Raw genomic sequence first — 19,712 nt, forward strand, 5'->3', positions numbered from 1 at the left:
GATGGGCTGGTCAACCGGCAAAAGTCCAGAATAAAAACATGGAGGATAGGAGATGCTATAGATGTGACAGTAAAGAACATCTGGCATTTAGTAGACTATGTCCTGCGTTAAAAAAGAAATGTGGCATTTGTGGACTGTTAGGTCACTTTAGCAAGATGTGTCGTAGGCGCACAAACGTAAAATATGTTTATGAGGATGAATGTGAGAGTGTGGATGAATTAGAAACTGAGGAAGAATGTTGCATAAAAAGTATTAGAGGGAACTACGTGATCAACATTTCAGAAGACTCATTGAAGGGAAAACCTATTTGTGATATATCCCTAGGTGGAGTAACCATTAGTGTGTATGCGGACTCTGGTTCCCCATACACGATCATAAATGAAGAGGTTTGGCAAAAGAAGTTTGTAAATAAGATTGGTGAGCAACTATACCCATCTGACGTCTGCCCAATCAGTTTTACAGGTAACAGGATAGGTATGATCGGTTTTAGGTGGCTTACTTTTGTATTTAAAGGCAGGTCCACAAGAGCAAAGTTGTATGTGGCAAAGGTTGGGCCATCTGTATTAGGATGGTTCGATCAGAAGAAATTACACATTATCCTAGATCCTAATTCTAAGGACAAAGTTTTGATTTTGGATGACTGTAGTAGAATGGAGGAAAAGTTATCTGAAAGTTTTCCCAAAGTTTTCAATAAGGAGTTGGGTGTTCTGAAGGGGTTTGAACATAAGATAATTTTAAAGGCTGATGCACAACCCAAGGTTCATAAAGTGAGACCAATACCTATTCTTATAAGGGAGGAAGTGAAAAAGGAAATCCAAGGTCTACTTGCCAAAGGTATTATAGAGGAAGTGGAAACATCAGAGTGGATTTCCCCGATTGTGGTTGCCCGGAAACCCAACGGAAAAATCCGTCTATGCATCGATTTGCGCCACTTGAACAATAACATCGTGGTGGAAAAGTTTCCCTTTCCTAGAATAAATGAAATGGTTTCTTCCCTTAAAGGAGCTACATGGTTCTCCACGGTGGATCTTTCTGCCGCCTACCACCAGGTGATGTTGGATCCTAACTCTAAGAACCTCACGGCGTTTATAACACCGTTTGGTTGTTATCAGTTCAGGCGTATGCCCTTTGGGTTGGCCTCAGCCGCTGCTGTGTTTCAGCGGCTGATGCATAGACTGTTTGGAGACATGGAGAATGTCTCATTTTTTCAAGATGATATTCTTGTTGCAGCTAAAGACAAGGAAAGTCATGATTCCAAATTGAAACAAGTTTTGGAAACCTTGCAGTCAGCTGGCCTGACTGTAGAGTTGTCAAAGTGCAAATTCAGCCAAAGAAGTGTTTCATATTTGGGGCATGTCATAAGTGAGGAAGGTGTCCAACCCAAGCCTACCTTGGTGGAGAATATTGTTAAGTTCTCGGCGCCTGTTTCGAAAGATGAAGTGAGAGCATTCCTCGGAATGGCTGAATACTGTGCCAAATTCATAAAAAATTTCGCAGCAAAGGTTCACAATATGCGTGCACTGTTGAAGAAGAACTCTAAGTTCTTTTGGAGTGATTTGTGTGAGGAAGAATTTAATTTGATCAAGAAGGAGTTACAAAAAGTAAATGCTCTTGCCAGTTTTGACCCTAATGCTAACTGTTTGCTCACAACTGACGCAAGTGATAAGGGTTTGGGCGCTGTGTTATCACAGTATGATGACTGTGGTAAAGAAAAGGTAATTCTTTTTGCCTCTAGGGCCCTTTCCCCTGCTGAAAGTAGGTACCCTATCACCGAGAGGGAGGCCCTAGCGTGTGCGTGGGCGCTGGAGCATTTCCGAGCATTTGTTTGGGGCAAACCAGTGACCATTCGTACAGACCATAAACCATTGATCCGCATTTTGTCATGTGATGGCATCTCAGGTGCATCCGCAAGGTTGGCTAGACTATCTATGCGGATGAAGGAATATATCTATAATATGGTTTATCTACCTGGTAGGGACAACCGCATTGCTGATTGTTTGTCAAGACTTCCACCCCCTTTGGAAGAATGTGAGGATGACCCCTGGAGCGAATACTGTGTGGCTTTGATACACGATTGTGGTGAGCCTGCGATAAGTAAAACAGAGTGGTTAACTGAACAGGGGAAAGATTCTGTATTGAAAAGTGTTTTAGAGTATATTTGTAAGGGCTGGCCCAAAGTGAGGAATATTCCTGGTTTGGATGCTTTTTGGCAAATCCGTACGGAGTTGTCATCTGAAAACGATATGTTGTTTAGAGGTGATAGGATCGTCCCACCTGTGTCTTTAAGAAAGAAAATTCTGCAATTGTGCCATGAGGGACATTTTGGGATTATGAGAACCAAGTCTATTGTCAAAGGGATGTTCTGGTGGCCCGGAGTTGACGGGGAGGTTGAGGAGTTTGTTAGAAAGTGTACAGTTTGCATGTCTGCTGACAAAACTCTTAGGACCTTTAAGCCCAAGATGAGTGATGGTTTAATTCCCAACTTTCCGTGGGACACCATCGCAGTGGATATTTTTGGACCTGTAGGAGATTCTAGAGAATATGGTTTGGTGGCTATTGACCTTTTTTCCAAGTGGCCCATTGTCAAAATTGTGGAAAGGGTTGACACTCAGACAGTACTAAAATTTTTGGACAAAATTTTCATGGTGGAAGGTTTACCAGCTTGTGTGCTATCGGACAATGGTGTCCAATTTACGTCTAGACTAGCTAAAGAGTATTTCGACAGATGTGGTGTTAAACACAAAACCACCGCTTTATATAACCCTAGTGGCAACGGCACTGTCGAAAGGTTTAACAGAGTAATCAAGGGCGTCATTCAAGCCTCTGTGCACAGTGGACTTGATTGGAAGGTACAGGTACAGAAAGCAGTCTGGTCATATAGAGTTACTGTACAGAACAGCACTGGCTTGTCCCCGTTTACCATGATGAGAGGCAGAACGGCTAGATGTAAGTTTAATCCTGGATGGCTGGTTGATGGAAAAGTGGCATGTTGGTCTCCTGTAGAGGTCAAGGACAAATTAATGTCCAGTCACAAGAAGAGCAGAGAATTTTATGACTCTCACCACAATACTAAAGATGTTTCTATCAAGGTTGGAGACTGGGTGAGGGTGAAAAAGCCTTTTAAGGTTCCCAAGGGTATGAGCCGTTTCGAACCACCTTGTAAAATTGCTGAGGTTTTAAGGAATTCTGTAAGACTGGATGATGGTAGAGTATGGAATCTTAAAAATATTGCCTTCAACCCAGATCAAAATTGTGTAGAAGTACTTCCTGATTCATGTATTAACAATTTTGATTGGGTAGAAGATCATTTTGAAAATAGCCAAGTTCAGTCTCAACTGGGTAAGGATTTGACGGTTATTTCTGGTGAACCCAGGCAATCCTACCTTCCCTTGTGTTTTGAGGGGGGAGTGGGTGAAGGTTGTAGTCATGAGCATGAAGTTCAAACTGATGTCAATGATTTTACAAGCTTGGACGCAAGTGTCACACAGAACAAGACCAATGTGTTACCTGATAAAGGAACAAGAGTTATGCCCAGATGGCTGAAGGACTATGCTTTGTAATATTGTCCCTCCTGTTGTTTCCTTTTTTTCCCTTGTTCCTCATCTTCCCTTTTTTCTTTTGTTTTACCTTCCCCGGTTGCTTTTAATGTATGGGGGGAGGGATGTGTTGTGTTCTTATTTCTTTAATGCTCGTGCATAGAATATGGAGTGTTGTAATGATAAGTTCCATGTGGAACATTGATGTTACCGAACTGGTTGGAGAAGGACGTCGCTTCCCTGGCTCTCACCTGTTAATATATTTATCTTAATAAATATACCTTATTCCACATATCTTATGGTCTGCTACCATCACTTCAAGGCGGCTGCCCGTTTTTGTTGCTTTCAGTGTCCCTGTCCATTAGACGTGGTCCTTGTGCGGTTGTGATTTTAGCACAGCTACCTTTTGGATTGGCAGGCCTGTGCCCATTGTTGTTCCTCTCAGGTGCGCAATGGGCTCAAAGGGCTTCAGCCCCCCCCCCCCACCGTCGTGTGTGTTGGCGGGCTGGTCACACAGCCGCACCCGATTACTTCACAGGTCTTTAAAATACCATTTACTGTGTTTTCACCCCTTCTTAGAGCCCCTGCATCTCCACTCTGCATATTGCTGGAAGAATCAGCCCCCACTGAAATTTTTAGTACCCCCCCCCCCCTCCAAGATTTGTCTCTAGTTGCGCCTGGTTGGGCTGCATCTCCATGGCAACGTTGCAGGTGTTGGAGGACTGCCCAGCCAGGAGCTGTTGCTCAGAGGCTGGGTCTTGTGGGATTGGTGTCACAGACCCCTCGATCACAAGGGTTTGATTCCCACCACAGGTGGCTGTTTTCTGATCTGCTTTAGAGTTTTTTTTTTGAGGTTCCGGGTCTTTTGAGTGCCTGGCGGAGGTGGGACCGCCTCATATTGGAATGACTGGGACGAGGAAGACCTTAATGGAGATTAGCAGTAAGTATTGGGACATTTTGTGGGTCGTATGAAACACTTTTGTTCTTTTTTATCTTTTGTGGCAGGCATCAATGGAAAATCGGCCACCAAAACCCAAAGAGGAAATGTAAACCTTATTCGACAAACCTATAAACCCCTCGGCGAATTCCGCTGAGGTGGGGTCATGGCGCTGCGGTGCTCATGATGGCTCACGGGCGTCATAAATCACGGCGACAGCGTTCGGACGGCTCCCGGCCGTCATGAGCACACGCCTACCATGAGCACACGCCTACCGTGACTCATGACGGCCGGGAGCCGTCATGAGCACCAAAGAGGTTAATATACATGACACTACAAAGCTGCTCCTAGATCAGACTTGCTGTACTTTCACACTAACTCACAAAAAACTCATCTGAATTCCCCATTGAACAAATGTTCAATCAATCAATCAATCAGGGTTTTTTAAAGCACACTACTCACATGTGAGTGTCCCAAGGTGCTGGGGGGGGGATTGAGGGGGAGGTGCAGCTCCGGATCAGTTGAAGAGCCAGGTCTAGAGGCTCTTCCTGAAGGTGTGCAGAGTGGGGGAGCGTCTGATGTTGACTGGTAGCTTGTTCCAGGCCTTTGCTGCGATGTAGGAGAAGGCTCTTCCACCTGCTCTGGTCTTGTGGATGCGTGGGGTCTCTGCCAGGGAGAGGCTGGCAGAGCGCAGGTTCCTTTTGGGTACGTGAAAGGAGACTCTTTTGTTGAGCTATTTGGGTCCGATGTTGTGGAGGGATTTGTAGGAGTGGATGAATACCTTGAAGGTTACTCTCTTCGCGATGGGGATCCAGTGGAGGTCTCGTAGGTGCTGGAATATGTGCTCATGTCGTGGGGTTCCGAGGACGAGTCTGGCTGCGGTGTTCTGGATAGTTTGGAGCTTGTGTAGCAGTAACTTGTTGATTCTGGCATAGAGGGCATTACAGTAGTCCAGTCTGCTGGTTTTGGGTGCGTGGGTGACGGTCTTTATGCATTCGGGGGGGATCCACTTGCAGGTCTTGTGGAGGATGCAGAGGGAGTTGAAGCACGTGGAGTCGACGGCGTTGATCTAGCAGATCATGGTGAGGGAGGAGTCTAGAATGATGCAGAGGTTTTGGGCATGGTCTGTCGAAGTGGGTGGGTTTCCAAGGGCGGAGGGCCACCAGGTGTTGTCCCAGACAGTGGAGGAGGGTCCAAGGGCGAGGGCCTCCGTCTTTGTTATGGCAAGACCAGAGGCTGTGATTATACGCAATTTTCTTGTAATCTACTTCCCCAAGCAGCACGGTACCATAGTAACTCATAAGAATAGATATTTGTAAAACTGGTAAAACTTGGACTTTTCAGTGGAAATAGTTGGACTTAAATTATTTTAATTTATTTTTGTGGTATTGTGAATTTCGGCCCTTGTAGCAGTGGTTTGTCTTGGGGGGGGGGGATAAATTAGACAGTTGAGTTCTAGCTATGTAATAGAGACATTTGCTGCTGAGTTTAATGCTGTTTTTTCATGTAAGGTAGGTTGGAAAGAGAGCAAGGAAGAGGAAGATCATGGGATAGCACCCAAGGACGAATATTTTATATGTCAGAGTCAGAATATGAGAATAGAAAATTGAGAAATGCTAGTAAGAGGAGTACATTGCGTTCTAAACAAACTATGAAAAGTGAACATCCAGTGATAGACATTGTCAAAGAAAGATTATCTATTTAGATGAAGGCAGAAAGTGTTTTCTACAAAGCTCGGTAGCCCGATAGGAAAGCCTCCAGAGAGGAAGGTTGCCAGAAAAGGCAACCTTCTGGAATGGTTAAAAAGCCAGTAGAAAAAGGGAGGAGTGTAGAGGGCTTAGAAGGACACACATTTCTCTAGACTGGAATTCGATTCTGTTGGAGTTTGAAACTCGAGCCTCAACATCCATTTAGTGAGTATCTGTGATATATACACTAATATCTGACTTCATACACATGAGCTCGCAGTTGAGGGACGCTGTTGTGGGAGTAGTGTAGCCTACATTACCGACCCATACACAAGACGGGTTGCAGAGACTGTTACTACGATATGTTCAATAAACACTGTAAGAGACGAAAAGTTGACAATGAAAGACACTAATGCTAATGTATAACCATCAGACATTACCTACGAGAGTTGAGAATATATGACTGCAAGTGTTGGAGGGGGAGTGGGGCAAGTAGTGAATCTAAGAGTTCGTTGGGGATAGCAATAAATATAAAGAGAAAATTGCAGTATACTGCTTATTGTGTGCAACATGTAATGACACAATGGAATGATACTGTCCGTTTGAATCTGTGAATAACACGGAAGTATTACTGCACCAATAAAAACAATTTGAAAAAAAAGCCAGTAGAAAAATTAACATGTGAATCCAGATGAGAATTTTTGCAGGTCATTTTAGTGCTACAACATTCTCATAATATGGATGTGGATTTGCATGGCAATGGGGATTTAAAAAAGGATATAATTAAAGACTCCTAAGGTGGAGAAATGTTTGCCCCTAGGTGATCCATCATCCAAGTTCTAGACACAGGTGGATATTAGAACATGTGGCTAAATGCTTGCATAATAATATGAGGAAACCTCTGGAGGCAGAGGAAATCAACATTGTGTGGTCTGAGTGCTCAAAACCATTAACAGAAGATAAATTGTCCTAGACCTGCCCTGAAATAAGCCCAAATATTGCAAGATAGATGCACAACATGGGGAAGTACCCTTAAAAGGATTTGAGAAGTCATTAAAAATGTGTCTGGTTGCTCTTATGACATAATGAAGGAGGCCTATTCCAAAAGTGTTTCTGTCGAAATTGATTTTACTTATATTCAAACTGAATTATGCTCCTAGTAAGATAACTTATTCAAAGGAAGGTAAGGTGTTGGTGTCAAAGGAAGTTCAAGCACTGTTGGAAAAAGGAGCTATAGATTTAGCTATCAAGGGTAGCCTTTGTAAGCAATTTGTTTCTATCATAAAGAAACAGAAGGGAACACAGGTGCCAGGCTTTCGATTAGTAATACATTTGAAAGCACTTGCAAAGGAGGGTTTATGCTTGTTAAGAGATATTCTCAAAGTAAAGTATTGGATAGTAAGATTGCATCTAATAGATGCTTATTTTACCATCAAAATGCATGAGGAGCATCACCGTTTTTTGGGTTTTTGGATGTGGTTGCAGTTCACCTGATTACCCTTTGAACTCTGTTCTACACCTTGGTGTTATTCAAAGTGATTGAGACTCGTTGAGGTCTACTGAAGAAGAGAAGATTTCAGGTTGTCTATTTAGACAATATATTGTTAATGGCTCAAGAATGGGTGACATTGTTGACTCTTAATCAGATGACAGTTTCTCTGTTGAAGGAGCTATTTTATTTTGTAAATAGAGAGAAATCTGTGATGTAACCAGTGAGCAGAATATGATTTTTGGCTTCTGCTGTGGATTCAGAACAGTTCATATTGAGTCTCTCTTCAGAGATTTTTTGCTTTGGGAGTAAAGAGTTGAGTCGTTTTTTGGTCAAGGAGCAGTTTTCATTGAAAGACGGCTACATTCTTGAGTTTGCTTACTTTGACAATACAAGTTATTTTCCCAGGTCCTTACATCATCAAGTACTTCAGAGACTAAAAAAGGGTGTTGATATCATCATCATGTCAGTTTGAATTTAGAGGCAAAAGAAGAAATCTTTCGGTGGATAAGTAATTTGGAAGCCTGGAATGGCAAAGCTCTCTTTGTGAACAAAATAGATTTAGTTATTGAGGCGAATGCGAGTCAGCAAGGTTTGGCTGTCCGGACTGGTTGGGTTTAAACAAGGGGAAATGCAGCAAAGAGGAACGCGGTTTGCACATCAATTGCCTAGAATGGCTAGCAAGTTCTTTTGCAATCAAGTGTTTGGTAGACGGTTTCTTAAAGTTAGGGGCATATTTATTATAGATGTAGTGTCACCCTGCGCCAGTCAATGATGCAGGGTGGCGCAAAACCTACAATGAGATTTATTAAGCCACGCAAAGCCACCCTTCGTTGCCCCGCTTGGCCTGGACAATCGAGTGTAACACAAGGCAGTGCAAGGTGTGCTCTTGCCTTACACTTGTGGTGAGTGTGTTACATGGGTGGAGCGTGGGTGTTTCAATGCACCCACCCATGTATTCTGACAAATTCCCAGATTTACGAAGAGTGGTAGACCTGGGAATGCATCAGAATTGTACGCCTCCCCACCAGAGACGCAACAAGGAGAAATATCTTTAATCCTCCTTGTTGTTTCCTCTTCGTAAGTGAGCTGCCTTTTGTAGCAAACATAGAAAGAGTAAAATGTCACTCAGGGTTGTTTTTATGCAGGAAGGTGTCCCTTCCTGCACAAAAGCAATCCAGCTTAGAACCCAGGTACTCTTGCACCATAGTTTAAGGGTGTCTGCGTTGGTACTAGGCAGCACATTGTACGTAGGGAAAATACAGAAATGCACTGTACAATGTTAAGTATGACACATTTTGATCTCTTTCCCTGTCACGCAGTGCAGTGACTCAAGGTGACTTGCAGTACATCACAGCAAGGTGACTGGCTGCACTGCTTGATTTGTTAATAAATATGACCCTAAGTGATTTTGAAAATGGACAGTGTCTCAGCTGTTCGATATGTAAATGGGATGGTGGTAATCAAGATTAACAATGTTAGCCGAATCAGCAAAGGAATTTTGGCATTATTGCCTAGATTATCACTTTCCAATGAGGGCAGAATATGTGCCAGGGATTCTGAATACAGAAGCAGATTAGAATTTGAGGTATTCGATAGATTCAAGCAATTGGATCTTAGACAGAAGAATATTTCTTAAAAGTGCAGGTGAACAGAGGGGTCTTTGGTTGTACACATTTTTGCATTGCGAGTGACGAGACAACTGAAAGATCTTACAGTTCTAGATGAGATCCATAAGCAGAAGCATTCAATGCTTTCCTTCAGGTTTGGCCAAAGGGAAGTATGCTTCTCCACCTTTTTTTTTTTATACAAGTTTTGTTACAGATAGAGAGAGACCAAGTGCATTTGATTTTGACTACTCCTTGGTGGACCACACAAGCGTGGTTTCCAGTGGTAAGGGGAATGTCAGTAAATCTACCACTTCTGATTCTGGTGTTTCTCGCTACGTTGAGGAATGCCCAGGAAAAGTTGCACAGGATGATTCATACGGGGCAGCTTCCGTTGTTAGTGTGGTTGATTTAAGGGGTCCCTGGGAAGTCAAGGAGCTTTCTGAAGAAGTATTGTAGCTGGTCACAGAGATATAGATATGTGGGACCCAAAATAGATTCAATTCAGCTTGAACATCTTGGAATAGTTGGCGTAATGTGAGGACTTTGATCTCATGGGAGACCCTGTAGTATGTGGGGTACATTTCTGTACTGATCATTTTTCTAAATGTCTAAGCTATCTGATGGTGAATGCATAGAAGTCAGGAATAGCAGCGGACCATGTTCTGGTCGATGGATTAATATTTGGTAGGAACAATATTTTATGTAAATAAATGTAGACTATTCACTTTAGAAGACCTCCTAAGGCCAAATATTCGATGCTATGGGATGTGAGTTTGGTTTTACATCTGTTGAAGGATTGGCTGGATATTGGGCATTTGATCTTGAAACAGAAGCAGCTATTACTAGGTGGGTCAGATATGTAATGAAAGAAGCTGGAATTGATGTGAATGTATTTGGAGCTAAATGTGCAAGAGGTGCCATGGCATTGAATGCATTTGCGATGGGAGGACGGTTGAAAGATATTCTTCATTCTGATGACTGATTAAACGGTCTACATTTAAAGATTTATTTTCAAATTATTACGAATGCTTCTGAATGTGTGGTAGAGGAACTTAAACTTGTTCATAATCAGAGCCACCGGTCTTGACATAAGATTCTGTTTTTCCAAACTTTAGGGTGGGAAGAAAACTTAAATTTTATTTAAGATACAGCAGCTCTGATTATCTCATTCCGAACCCCAAAGAACAAAGTGTTGCGGAAAAGGGTGATTAATTATATGCATATAACACATTGTTGTTGATAATATGGATTTAATAGGGGATTATTTTCCCTTTTGTGAAATAGTTAGTGTAGATTACACATAGTGAATATATTTTTATTTCGAGGTAAATGATAGAACACCCTGAAAAATGTGGAGTCTTGAAGATGAAGTTGGACAGTTAAGAAAGGGATGACAAAATGGATGAAAAACATGTTCACAATCTGATTTCAGGGGACTACAGCGATGCTATTGTTAGACCACAACATAAAAGAAGCTACATCCCAGGATTGATGGAATGTTATTTGGTTTAAAGTTCCGTAGTTATTATGATACTGTGCTGTTTGTGTAAATAGATTAAAATGGAATTGCATATATTAGAACATTGGAATGTTGGGAGCTCCATTGAAAACAATGGAGTGCTCTGGGCTTATAATGGCTGGTATAAGCCTGGAGCTCCAACCTTCCAATGTTTCTTTGTTCACAGCTCTGGCTGTGAACAAAGGCTTCAGGATACCTGAGGGGATTCCATGCCCCTCACGCTTCCAAAAGGCTTTGTTTTTTTGTTAGAACATTCTGTCCTCTAGTGACAGAATGTTCTAATAGCCTTATAGCCCTTCCTAGAAGGGCTATACCGCTATTAAAGTCCCTCTCCCTTGTTAAAGGCCCTCGCCTTCGGCTCGGGGCCTTTAACGCTGGAGAGGGCCTTTAATAGCTGGTATAGCCCTCTACGGCGGGCTATAAGGCTATAGTGATGTTATTCAATGGCTTAGGCTTAGGCCACTCTGTTGTGAAGAACAATGTGAACTACACTGCAGCAAACCAAAGGATGAGGAGGGCTGGCTGAAAGCTCATGTAACTAAGGACATTATTAATATCCTTTTAGTATATCAACAAGTGTTAACTAACTCAAAACCTCAACCTGGGAGCATGATTAAATAAATTATTGAGAAACAACATAAAGGTATTCTAAAGGGATTCCAAACAATTTTAGCTGCAAATTATTGTTTTCTATATTCTGTGAAAACATGAGTTTTTACTTTCAACTAAAACAAAACACTTAATATGCAAAGAGGAACACATAGCAAAGAAAAGATGAATCAACAAAACAAATATATGGGGTGGTTCTACCAGTCCTGCGTGAGTCTTCAGAATTGGAAACATGCAATAGTCGATCCTCTTCATTTTAAAAAAAAATCTTTATTAGGACATCAGACATGGAAACACAATATAACATAACCTCACATAGAAACAAAAAAAACATATCCGATGACCCAGTATTTAGGTTATTTTACACCTCCCACCCCCCACCCAGGTGGATCCCCACAGGAAAAAGAGAGAAAATGACAAAGAATTAAAGAGGAGATACTTCCAATCATAATAAAAGTTCATCCTTATTTAACCGTTCAGTTAAAGATTCCCAGACCTTTTCCCCCCTTCCGCCCTAGCCCTTCCCTCCCCTTCTCCTAAACACAGAAATCTCCCAATTATACACAAATAATAATTTACTAAACCAAACATGTATCGACGAAGGATTCGGATCAAGCCACACCATGGCCAAACTGAGCCGCAATACAGCCATTGCTACATAAACCATTTTACGATCGGCTTCCTCCATGTCTTGGTTGGAAATCCCTAACATGACAACCTGGGGGGGTCAGTGAGTCTAGATATCCCAAAATATGTTCTGATCACTGTTCGATTTTAGCTATCAGTTGAAACAAGCTAGAACAGGTGGCAAACCTATGCGTACTCTCTGCAGCCAGCAATCCACAGCAAGGACAGTTTATCGCAGAGGTCCCCCCATCTGTAACTACGTGTCGGAGTTATAAATATGTTGCACCAGGACTTAAAATGTTGTACCTGTCAATTTGCAGAAATACACGCCTTTTGACTAAACAGAAGGGAGTCTTCACACTCACCCTGCCCTGCTTGCAAAATCGTTTGCCACCTATCAAAATGTTTAGCTAAATCGTCATCCATCTTCTCATTTACCAGTTTATATAAAGAAGATGTTGCCGATTGACCCCTATTGATCAAATCAAGTAACGGGATTCGAACCCAGGTAACAGAACTTTTACTAAGGAAGTCCCTGATCTGTAAATATCTAAAAAAATCCTTGTTCTCGATCCCGAATCTCTCTTTGATAGCCTCAAAGGCAATTATTCTAGCATTAGATATAAGATCCCCTATACAATGAACACCTTTAGCCGTCCAATTTTTAAAATATACATCTCAAAATATTTCCGGAGGTAGAGTATTATATGCTATGGGAGAATATAAATTTAGCTGCTCAATTTCAAACTTCTGTCCAGACCCTGTAGGCACTAAGCAAAACCTTGAATGTGACCCTCTTAAAATAGGCAAAATCTATATGGCGCAAAAGAAGTCCCCTAGCCTCCATCCCATAAATTAAATGGTAAATCGATGTTTCCACACTACGCAAATTTCCCCTGTTTAATAGTTCCTCCATCTGTTTCAACCCAATAATAAATTTGTAAGTTAGGGACGGACCACCATCCCCTGTCTCCAGAAAGAGTCATATCTGAGAGCCCTTCTTGGGCGTTGTCCAGCCCATAAGAACCATGAGACTAGCTGGTCCAGCTTTTGAAACCAAATTTTGTTTATATCCAAGGGAATTGCTCTGAAACAGTATAGAATTTTGGGGGGAAATATCATTTTTAAAACATTATTTCTGCCAATGAATGTCAAATGTAAATTGTTCATTCTACGGAAGTCTAAGTTGATTTTTTGTAATAGTGGTTTCAAATTAATGTCAAAAATTTCTTCAGATTTAGAACTAATTTCTATGCCTAAATATCTAGCACTTGCTACTATCCGCTGATCCACTAAAACAACTTTATCATTATAAACAATTTGAGTTTTACTATCATTTAGATGATAACCAGAGATCTTACCATATTGTGAAGTTAAAATGTTTATTTCAGCTAAAGCGAGATGGAGAGTACCTGCTAGAATGGCTAAGTCATCAGCGTAACTCAAAATTTTGACATCTCCCCCTCTAGCATGGATAGGTTGAATTATTTGATACTCCTGGATCTTCCTAATTAAAGGGTCAATGTAAATAGCAAATAAAAAGGGGGAGCACGGACAACCTTGTCTCATTCCTCGCATTCTGTTAATTACTCCCGACTGTTCTCCCATCAAAGCAACTTTTGCAATTGGGTCTTTATACATGCTTTGGATTGCTCTTATAAATCCTTCCCCTGTACCGCAATGCTTAAAAACAGCCCATAAAAAAGGCCAGGAGACCTCAGTGTAATCGAACAATGTTATTGTCCAACGAATATGGTTGATAGTTTCCCGCCCCGGCACAAAACTGTGTTGCTGGGGAGATACCATTTTTTTGATGACTGATGCAATCTATTTGCAAAAATCTTGGAGTAGATTTTTATGTCACTATTTATCAAGATGATAGGTCGATATGAACCTAAATCGGTTGCCACTTTCCCTTTTTTTTTAAGTAACAATCTTTGCAGTCCTCCAAGACTCTGGAGGTGTGTTTCCACTCTGTACTAAGCAAAACATCTCAAACATTATCGACGCCAGCTGAGCTTGAAAATCTTATAAAATTCCCCTGGTAATAAATCTAGCCCAACTGCTTTACCTGATGGCAGAATATCTATAGCACAGGGAATTTCACCCAAATTAATTGGGGCATCCAGCATATCCTGATCTTCAGAAGTCAATGGATCCAATTTGATCTTCTAGAGATACCTTTGAATTTCGCCTTGTATCTCACAGTTGTCCCTTAAATCCTCTAGATATTACTTTTGATAACATTTCTGAAAGGCCAAAAGAATGGCTCCTTCATCAGTAACCAAACCAATGTCTGGATCTACAATACCAGCAATGCGAGTTGATGCCTCTTTTTCCCTAGTCTGTACAGCTAACATGTAGCCCACCCTTTCATTACTTTCATAAGGCTTAGACCACCATGCTAAATATTTACCTGCAGATTTTGCTAATGAGATTTCCGTTATGGCAGATTTCGCTATGGAGAACCTAGTTTGTGCTATTTCAGCCTCCCCGCCCTCTGATAATACCTTGACAAGATTAGTCTCAGCATCTCCCAATGCTTCATACAACTCAAGAATCTTGCTCTTCTCTTTCTTCTGAGTCGCCCAAACAAATTGCGTAGTCTCCCCCCTAATCCCTGCTTTAAGGGTATCCAATACGCTTTGTATACCTGTGCTACAAAATATTCTCCTTTAAAAATCTAGTTATCCAAATCACCATATGATCTATATATGAGTTATCCCTTAACAAAACCCTGTTAAAAGTCCAGCTAGCGCATTGTTTCTTACATTTGATAATAACTTCCAGAACTAGCGGGTTATGATCAGACATTACCCTGGAGAACTTGGTTATGTTAGTACCCTGTACCAGACATTGAGAAATAAGAAAGTAATCCAATCTTAAATGCATTCTGTGTGTAGCAGAAAATAGGTGAACCCTGGGTCATTGCCCTCTAATTGTGCCCACATATCAACAAGCCCATTTAACTCCTTTAGTTTGGCAAGAGACTTAAAGACTTTTGTTTTCCCCCCTTGATAAACTAATTCAGGGTGATTAGCATCTGCACAGTACAGATTGATATTGAAATCCCCACACAGTATAAACGAGGATGACCAACCTACCAGCTCTAAATTCAACCAATTATACAGTTCAGGGTCAGCCAATACTGGTCCATAAACGGAGCATAGTGTGAACATACTATTGTCAATAGAACATTGTATAATAGCCCACCTGCCATATTTATCGGCGGAAGAGTGAGTAATGTTGGCCAACCCCCGTCGTACAAATATAGCTACACCTTTAGTCTTAACCTCCTGCTTTGTCCATGAAATTAATTGAAACCCATCGAGCTCCAAAATTTTATTTCTGCTAGCTTCAATATGTGTTTCTTGGAGGCAAATAATATCTGCCTTCAAGATTCAAATATCTTCCTTTACCCTGCGCCTTTTTACCGGGTTATTTAATCCACAAATATTGATAGAGGCCACCCTAACACACCCCATTTTTTGTAACAGACAGATCTCGATACGATAAATCCATAATAATCATAAAAAAACGCATCTGAAACACTCCAATTCTGCATGGTATAAAGCCATAATGACATACAGCCCCCTTTTCCCCAAATAGGATCCACCACCCTCGCCCCCGCCCACCCCCCACACCCCTCACTAAGGCAAAAAAGGTCCTCAGACCCTTGCGATGCCTACCACGTTCCTGTGTGTGCCCCATGTCTCTCCCCAACCCCAAAAAGAAAAAACAACCACAGAGGAGAAAAAGCCCAGACCCGTTGAGGTTAGAAAATAGCTCAAAAGACAAAATCACCAATGCTCAGCCCATAAGCCTCATTACTATAATACCACCCTCCTCATTTAAGACAACAAACGGAAGAAAGAAGAGAAAGAAAAAAAACCCAGAAGAAAAAGTCCTAAACTGCAAAACTACTAAAGTCCATCAGCCACCAGTCAATCCCCTTAGGTAGCTTTCTGCCTGAACCTCAGAAGTAAACACTCTAACCCTTATTATTATTATTATATGAAATTTGTAGCGCGCTCAGTTACCCTGGGGCATCCCGGCGCTGAACAGAACGAAGAAGGGAAAGCTCAGACTCAGTCACTACACAGGAAACAAATGCGTCTTCAGGAGTTTCCTAAAGTGCAGAATGTTAGGCTCCGAACGAATCTTAAAGGGCAGGGAGTTCCACAGTGCCGCCACTTGCACTGAAAAACGCCGGCCCCCAGAGCGAGCTCTTTTTACTCTGGTTAACTGCAGAAGACGTCCTTGGTCCGATCGCAGTGGCTGTGTGGGTTTATAGGGGCGTGCCATATTGGACAAGATAGAAGGGCCCCTACCATGCAAAATTTTATGGGCTGTGCATAACGCTTTAAATTTCACCCGCTCCTTAACCGGGAGCCAGTGAAGCGTTTTCAGGGCCGGAGCAGCTGAATGTCTTCTAGGAACCTCCATCAGCAGTCTAGCGGCTGCATTCTGCACCTGTTGAAGGGTCCTAAAGGTCGCTTCCGGAGCGCCAAGGAACAGTGCGTTCCCGTAGTCAAGTCTCGACAAGATTAAACCACGAATCAGAAGCTTCCTGGATGGATTGGGGAGCAGAGGTAGCACCTTGCGCGCTGACCGCAACAGGCCAAAACACACCCCTGCGGTCTTCCTAGCATGTGTCCTTAAGGACAGGTCTTCCTCCAACCATACTCCTAGGCTCTTAATCTCCTTTTTAGGAGATGGTGGGTCACCCAGAGACCGAGGCCAGCAACTGGCGATGAGAGAAGGCCTAGATTTGCCTAGCAACATAAGCTCAGTTTTCTCTCCGTTGAGCTTAAGGGCAGAGTGGGACATCCAACGATGAACGTTGGCAAGGCAGTCATGAAGAACTTCTGGTTGTTCCGCCAGCTGGGTAAGGCCTACAACCAGCTGAGTATCATCAGCATAGCTGATGATCTTCACTCCTGAAGGGGAGACCACTCTCTCAAGTGGAGTCATATAGACGTTAAATAAGGTAGGGCTCAATGATGAGCCCTGCGGGACTCCACATTGAAGAGAAAACAGGGTCGACTGCTCTGACTTGATAGAAGCGGTCAGAGAGGAAGGACTCAAGCCATTTGAGGGCCATCCCCATGACACCCACCTCTGACAGTCGTTGGAGGAGCACCTGGTGACTCACGGTGTCAAAGGCAGCACTCAAGTCCAGGAGGATCACTGCCACTGACCCCCCCGTATCAAGAATGCTCCTTGCTTCCTTCACCACTGCCAATAAGGCCGTGTCCGTCCCCTGACCAGGGCGAAAGCCCGTCTGCGAGTCTCCCAGCAAATGATGGGATTCTAGGTGGTACGAGAGCTGGCGATTAACCATCTTTTCTGCGATTTTTAAAAAACCGGGCAAAAGAGAAATAGGCCTAAAATTGTCCAGATTCGAGGGATCTAAGGCAAGTTTTTTCAGCAGTGCTTTAACAACTGCTTTTTTCCATCTTTGCGGCACCGTGCTCTGGGAGAGGGAAAGGTTGATAAGATCTGTAAGCGGGGCAGAAAGAGTGTTTGCCACTTGTTTGGGCCATTTCATGGGCACCGGGTCGCTCGGAGACCCACTCTTCATCCCTTTCAGAACTTTTACGACCTCCTCCTCCGAAAAAGGGCCAAAAGAGGACAACTCAAAGGGACATATTCCTGGGCTAGAGTCCATCTCCAGATTCTGAGATGTCGCAGGCAATGAAGACAGAATCTTCTCTATTTTGGAATGAAAAAAGTCTGCCAGCTCTTCACATTTTTCTTGGGGGTTGTCGTGCACGACTGGAGGAACAGGAGCCTTCAGCAGTTCCTTAAAAATCTTAAAGGATTCCCCTGATGTGTTACTCGCCCTATCAATCCTATCACTGAAATAACTTCTTTTGGCATCTTTCAAGGCAGCTTTATACTTCCTCATCGATACCTTGTAGCGTTCTCGACTTTCTTCCGTCAGCTTTCTCCTCCATGCCCTTTCTAATCTTTTACAGGGTGTTCTGAGAGTCCTAAGTTCAGGGGTGTACCAGGGAGCGGAACCGGCTCTTCTTTCCCTAATGGGCCTTTTCTTTTCCGGAATTAATAAGTCAAGGGAATTGATCAACCAATTTCCCACATGCTGATCAGCAGTGATAGGGTCAGAGACCGAAGGAGGGCAGGTTCTCGCTAACTCAGCCGCCCAGTTATCCACTGGCAGCCTAGACCAGAGCCGTTCAACTGAATACCGTCTAGGTACAGGATCTCTCCCCTTCCCCAACTGCCATTTGAGGGGGACTAGACAATGGTCTGTCCAGGGAAAAGGCAGAGGCTGAAGGGCTTGAAGATTCTCTGAGTTCGTGAAGGCCACATCCAGCTGATGACCTTTAAAATGGGTAGCTCCGACGTTAACAAGATGCAAATCAAGTGCACCCAACATGCTTTGTAGCTCTCTCGCCACTACATCACAGGGATCATCGAAATGCAGGTTGAGATCCCCCTACACTATAAAGTTGGAGGAGGCGGCAGCAAGTTGTATCACCACCTCAATGAAGGAGTCTATGAAATTTCCTATCGCTGCAGGAGGCCGATAGACGAGAAGGCCGGAGATTGAGATGGTGGACGATATGCGTAGCGAGAATTGACAGCCTTCAGAGTTATCAATACCGCAATCTACCGCTTTACATACATATTTGTCTCTGTACAAAATGGCCACTCCTCCCCCTCTCCCCTCCGGCCTATCTAGATGAAACATGAGATATCCCGGAGGAGGGGCTTTAACAATATCAGGTCCTGAGCAAGAGGTCAGCCAAGTTTCCGTAAGGAGGAGGGCATCCAAACTGTGGTCTACAATCAACGAGTTTATTTCAGTGGCATGACAGGGTAATGACCTGCAATTAAGCAAAGCCATAGAAATCTGGAGTCGATCTGTGGGTGAGCTACCAGAGCCACATAGAAGGCAGTTTTTATAAGAGGTACCTTCTGCCCATGGTAGATACAACTAGGATGTCTGGGGGCGCGTAGCGACAATAAAGTATCACTAGAGTACCTGCAAGTTGAATCCGTAAGTCCAGCAGGGTTGGGCAGAGTGACATGCCCTGTGCTCGTCTGGGCCCGGACTGGCACAGACGGGCTTGACTCTGGCGAAACTCCGGCGACGGTCCGGCGACGACGCTGCGTGATGACGCTGCATGTCAGCATGGCTGGCTTTATGTTCGCCCAGCGTCTGCAAACTAGAGCGCTAACCGCGCCGCCGGCAGTGTACCCCCTCCCAAAAGGGCCACCACAACTAGACAGTGGACAGGGACCCGCGATAACGCGGTGCTCTTAACAATTAGAGTGAGGGTAAGATGGCAACAGTGCAAGTCTGCGAGTGGCCTGTAATAAAAGCAAGGAAAAAAAGGAAATAAAAAGAGAAATTAAATCGGCAAAACGGGATGATTTAAAAGCGCATTAAACAAAGCAGCTTGCAGTAGAGTAGCTGTGAATCAAAGTCTTTCCTGGCGTTCTGAAATTAGGATGTTAAGGACGCTCACCTGGGAAGAGCCTGCCTTTATGCTCGCCCAGCGTCTGCAAACTAGAGCGCTAACCGCGCCGCTGGCAGTGTACCCCCTCCCAAAATGGCCACCACAACTAGACAGTGGACAGGGACCCGCGATAACGCGGTGCTCTTAACAATTAGAGTGAGGGTAAGATGGCAGCAGTGCAAGTCTGCGAGTGGCCTGTAATATAAG

At 43.2% G+C, this 19,712-nt stretch overlaps 1 protein-coding gene across 2 annotated transcripts in view; it reads right to left on the reverse strand.

The window, feature by feature from the left end:
* The window catches only part of PPP1R1A (protein phosphatase 1 regulatory inhibitor subunit 1A), a 536,807-nt gene that overhangs the window by 439,840 nt on the left and 77,255 nt on the right, over positions 1 to 19,712 (reverse strand). The gene's annotated exons all lie outside the window — the stretch shown is intronic.

Source organism: Lissotriton vulgaris, chromosome 1_1 (assembly GCF_964263255.1).
Source record: "Lissotriton vulgaris chromosome 1_1, aLisVul1.2, whole genome shotgun sequence".
NCBI lineage: Eukaryota > Metazoa > Chordata > Amphibia > Caudata > Salamandridae > Lissotriton > Lissotriton vulgaris.